Source organism: Lithobates pipiens, unplaced genomic scaffold (genome assembly GCF_037356315.1).
Source record: "Lithobates pipiens isolate NorthernLeopardFrog02 unplaced genomic scaffold, aLitPip1_a1.2 Scaffold_19, whole genome shotgun sequence".
In the NCBI taxonomy this organism is placed as follows: domain Eukaryota; kingdom Metazoa; phylum Chordata; class Amphibia; order Anura; family Ranidae; genus Lithobates; species Lithobates pipiens.
Genome location: NW_027507764.1, coordinates 174,244,841 through 174,250,694, shown reverse-complemented (window position 1 = coordinate 174,250,694; position 5,854 = coordinate 174,244,841).

Genomic DNA, 5,854 nt, shown 5'->3' with positions numbered 1-5,854 from the left:
CGTGATTGGTGCAACAATAGCCGAGAACCCTTTGATGAATTTGCGATAAAAGTTGGCGAACCCGATGAAACGTTGGATTCCTTTCCTGTCTGCAGAAGTTGGCCAGTCCAAAATCGCAGCGATCTTCTGGGGGTCCATCTTTATACCTTTACTGGAAATTATCAAGCCTAGGAATGGTATACTTTCCTGCTCGAATTGGCACTTGTCAGCTTTTGCATATAGACCGTGTTGTCGGAGCCGGCCCAACACACTCTTGACATGCTTGCGATGGGATTCGAGGGAAGAAGAAAAGATTAAAATATCATCTAAATAAACAACAGCAAATAAGTCCAGAAAGTCCCGGAGCACATCGTTGATAAAATATTGGAAAGTGGCAGGGGCATTACACAACCCGAAGGGCATCACCAAGTCCTCGAAGTGTCCAAATCGGGTATGAAAAGCGGTCTTCCACTCGTCTCTGTCCTTTATACGGATCAGATTGTAGGCCCCGCGGAGATCGAGTTTAGTGAAAATGATAGCGGTTCCCAATCTTTGGAATAATTCCGGGAATAAAGGAAGAGGGTACCGGTTCTTTATTGTAATGTTATTCAATTTGCGGTAGTCCACACAGGGTCGGAGGGTGTGGTCTTTCTTCTCGACGACTCGACGAAGAAAATACCCACACCTGCTGGGGACGTGGACGGGCGAATGAACCTTTTCTTCAGATTTTCATCGAGATATTCTTTGAGCTTCTCTTGCTCCACCTCTGTTGGGGGAAAAAATCCTTCCAAACGGAATTTTGGCTCCAGGGAGCAGTTCAATGGGGAAGTCATAGGCTCGGTGGGGTGGAAGCACCTCTGCCTTTTGTTTACTGAACACGTCGAGGAGCTCATGGTATACTTCAGGGATGGCCTGACGTAATTCGACTTCCGAGTCAAGACATAATAAGGTGGATGGTCTCAGGGGTCGGGAGAACCACAGAACTTCTGGCAGTAAGATGAAGCGATAGTAATTTACCCCGTGGCTCAGTTTATGGCAGGATTGTGGGCCTGCAGCCATGGCATACCAAGTATTACGGGAAAGAGTGGAGAGGAAATTATGTCCATATGAAGGAATTCTCAATGAGAACCGGAGATAACAGCAGGTAGTGGGGCAGTCTCTTGAATTACAGGACAAGATTTGATAGCAGCCCCGTCAGCCAGATGAATAGAGAGTCCATGGGTCTTAGGCAGGAGGGGAATCTGGTGTTTGGCAGCAAAAGATTAATCCATAAAACAGCTGCATGCCCCGGAATCAATAATGGCGGGCGTCTGTAAAGTCTTTCCTGGGAGCTGAAAGGAGACAGAAAGGGCAAGGTGAGATGAGATCTTAGTTAAAGAATCTGTGTAACCAGAAGGCATAGATGGGCACTTACGGAGCTTAATAGGGCAGTTCCTGACATAATGTCCAGATTCCCCACAATAGAGACACAGATTATTATTCTGCCGTCGTTGACGTTCTTTGGGGGTAAGAGACGGCCGCAAGACCCCAAGTTGCATGGGCTCAGGTGTGTCAGAAGTGGATGCTGGTCGGGCGGCTGGTGCTGGGCGTAGATGGCTTGGAACTTTTGGAAGCATCCAGGTTGGACGAGAGAAACCCGTGGCCCTCTCGGCCCTCCTTTCTCTCAGACGTCGATCGATCTGTATAGCCAAGTTGGTTAGTACATTTAAAGTCTGTGGAACACCGACTCAAGCGAATTCGTCTTTTAAAGAATCAGAGAGTCCCATGCGGAACTGATGGCGAAGGGCAGCGTCATTCCAGTTCGTATCCGCACCCCATCGCCTGAACTCAGCCACATAGTCCTCTTCCGCTCTTCCTCCCTGCTGGAGGGTCCGCAAGGCAGTTTCTGAAGTCGCTGAAAGTTGAGGGTCTTCGTATAATTGAGCCATTGCATCAAAGAAGGTGGTGAGATTGGTCAAGGCTGCATCCTTCTGTTCTAAAAGACAGTGAGCCCAAGTCTGGGGGTCTCCGGAAAGTAAGGATACCACAAAGCCCACCTTGGTGGCTTCCAAAGAAAAGGTCCGTGGTTTGAGGGCGAAATACAATTCACAGGACTTACAGAAGGCCCTGAAGCTGCTGCGGTCCCCGGAGAATCACTCAGGTGTAGGAACTTTAGGTTCTGGAGGGAGCATCACAACTGTGGGTGCCGGCCCTGCTTCGGCTGAAGGAGCTGATGGTTGAGGGGCTCCCAGGGTACCGTAGGGGTTGGATAGGGCGAGCACCTGTTCTTCCAGCCGGGTGTAGCCCTGCTGGAGATTCTTAACTGCCTCGGAAAGTCTTGCCAGGTGTTGACACAGTTCTTCCATAGCGGAGGTTCCCCGCTCGGGCTCAGACATGGCTGTCTGCTACTGTCACGTACCTAGTGGTTTTGAGCCCGAATTGCAGAGGGAGGCCTCCCTTACGACTTCCACTACAGGTTTCCTGGTAAGGTAACAGGGAACACAGGAGTAAGGAGGGGTACGGGTGCCTGACAGGATCAACAGACGGGAAGGGATGAACAGGCGGGGTCAGCTCTGCAGAAAGGAACAGCTTGGCAGACAGGATCAACACAGCAGACTGGATCACAACAACAGATGGAATCAGCTTAGCAAACTGGGTCACCTTAGCAGATGGAATCAGCTCAGCAAACTGGATCAGCTTAGCAGGTAACTATAGCAGATGGAATCAGCTCAGCAAACTGGATCACCTTAGCAGATGGGATCAGCTCAGCAAACTGGATCAGGTTAGCAGGTAACTACAGCAGATGGAATCAGCTCAGCAAACTGGATCACCTTAGCAGATGGAATCAGCTCAGCAAACTGGGTCAGGTTAGCAGATGGGATTGTCAAACAGGCCGGGTCAGGTATCAGGCTGGAAGCGAGGCACAAGGGAGCAGGCAGGAGACAAGTCACAAACAGGCCGAGGTCGGGCGCAGGCAGATAACAGGTAGGTCACAGGCAAGCTGGGTCTAAATCACAGATAAATACTTCGGATCAGGTTCTCAGGCACACAACGCTGTAGAGCAGACAGCGGAGACCGTCAGTGACAGACAGGTTTAAATAGCCTGTTTGGCGCCAACAGGGGCACGCGCACATGCGGTGGTGCCCGCGGCCGTAAGCCAGAAGATCTGGGGTTCAGATTTCTAGTAGAATCTCCATGACAACTTCTTTCCAGAACCTTCTAGCTCTTCCTGGAAAGAGAGTTGGAGAGGGGAGGTGGAGCCACCTGGGATATTCCAAGGAGCCCTGACCAATCCCCAATCTAGATTGGCAGGGGGCAGGCCTTCTTAAATACCCAGGGTCAGCCCAGCAAGGGAGTAGTTGATCGGCTAGAAAAGTGGAGATGAAGTGTTAGACTTTGGAGGGAGCTTCCCAGTCTGAGGGGGGTGACCTTGGGCATAGGCTCGGGTGTGGACGGGCCCTGGTACAAACCACTGAGATACCCTGGACAGGAGGAGCAAGCGAGAACAATGGGAGAACACTTGCCAGGCAAGTCTCCAGGATTTCCACAGAGGTAGCCAGGAGGGCTGGTGAATGTTCCCACAGTTGGGAGGCACGCCTGAGAGGACAGAGATAGAGCGGTCTGGGATGGGTGCAGAGCCAGTTTGGAGGATTGTGGTGTCACAGGCAGTGGAAAGGGGCAGCTGCAGTCAGGAGGGTTGGCAGTGCTTGAAGAAGTGGTACTGGGATCAGTAGCCACAGGGACAGCTAGCACTGGAACTGTCTATTATTGCTACACCATAGGAGCCCGTAGTACCTACCTGTAAGGGACATCTGCTTTAGGCCTGGCTGAGCCAGTTTCAGGCCTACAGTGCTAGTTAGTCTGGGGAATAAAAAGGAAGCAATGTGCTGGAGGAGTGAGGAGTGATACCAGTGGCGGCTGGTGCTCCATTTTTTTTGGGAGGGCAGAACAAAGCCCCAACCAACCACCCGTCACTCACCCATGATGAAGAAATAATGTGCTTCAATCACTCTGACACCATATCAAGCATGGTGATGTGATGATTGAAGCACTAACACCAGCCATTGCCCATGAAAAATCATTTACCCCCTCTGTGAGACACCCCCCCCCCCCTCCAGTCCTTGGCAAAATAATTTTCTTTCATGCAGCCGGTCCCAGGGGCCAAAAAGGTTGGGGACCCCTGCGATAAAACACCTTTGGGATGAATTAGAGGGGAGACTGTGAGCCAGGTCTTCTTGTCCAACATCAGTGCATGACTTAACAAATTCTCTTCTAGAAGAAGTTCCCATAGACACACTCCTGAACCTTGTTGTAGACAGCCTTCCCAGAAGAGTTAAAGTTATAGCTGCAAAGGGTGGGCCAACTCAATATTGAACCCTATGGACTAAGACTAGGATGCCATTAAAGTTAATGTGCGTGTAAAGGCAGGCGTCCCAATACGTTTGACAATATAGTGTAGATTTAACAGGACCTCTTTAGTCTTCAGCTATTGGTATACAGAATCCTTTCTGAAAGTCCAACAGCCATTATTCAGAGTCTATCTTACACCTGTGCTGTTACACAGGCTAAGAAATTGATTGCAGAATTTCAAAGTAATACAAAGTTGTTTCCCGTGTGATGTGTTATGAAGGGATTCATCATGTTCATTTCTAAATGGATTTCTTTCTTTCTGAAGTCTTTCAACTTTTAATAGTGCTGCAGTAAGAAGGCAATGTATTAACTCCCAGGGTGATCTGGTTCAGATCAATATGACCGGTAAAAGCCTAATTCAGCTGCTAGCACTCCTTGAGATTGGATGTCATGAAGGAAAAAACATCAGATAAATGAGTCTCCAATGTAACCGTCCTGACATCTGGTTTACAATTATACGTGGTGAGTGCTGGTGCTGCTTACAGCTGTCAGGTAGAAGTAGAGTATGAAGTGCCTTGCAAAAGTATTCACCCCCTTGGCATTTTTCATGTTTTGTTGTCTCACAACCTAGAATTAACATGGATTGTTTGAGGATTTGCATTATTTAATTTACAGAACATGCCCACAACTTTGAAGATTTTTTTTTTTATTGTGAAGCAAACAACAAATAAGACAAAATAACAGAAAAGGTCAATGTGCATAACTATTCATCCCCCTAAAGTCAATACTTTGTAGAGCCACCTTTTGCAGGCGATCACAGCTCCAAGTCGCTTTGGATAAATCTCTATGAGCTTGCCACATCTTACCACTGGGATTTTTGCCCATTCCTCCTTGCAAAACTGCTCCAGCTCCTTCAAGGTTGATGATTTGCGCTTGTGAACAGCAATCCTTAAGTCTGACCACAGATTTTCTATTGGATTGAGGTCTGGGCTTTGACTGGGCCATTCCAACACATGTACATGTTTCCCCTTAAACCACTCAAGTGTTGCTTTAGCAGTGTGTTTGGGGTCATGTCCTGCTGGAAGGTGAACCTCCTTCCTAGCCTCAAATTGCATACTGAGTGGTGCAGGTTTTACTCAAGAATATCCCTGTATTTAGCACCATCCGTCTTTCCCTCAACTCTGACCAGTTTCCCAGTCCCGACTGCTGAAAAACATCCCCACAGCACGATGCTGCCACCCCCATGTTTCTTTGTGGGGATGGTGTTCTCTGGATGATGTGATGTGTTGGGTTTGCACCAGACATAGCGTTTTCTTTGATGGTCAAAAAGTAAAATTTTAGTCTCCATACATTCTCCATACATTCCTCCCTCCATACATTTTGCGAGTCCCATGTGAAGGAATGTAATGTACATACTGATAATCAGAAAATGTCTATTTGCTTATGTGTATACATGTTTCCATGCAACTCCTTACTTATTATGTAGTATACAGATTGGCTCTCTGTTTGGAACTAAAGGTGGCGTCTACACCCTGCTTCCCACGCA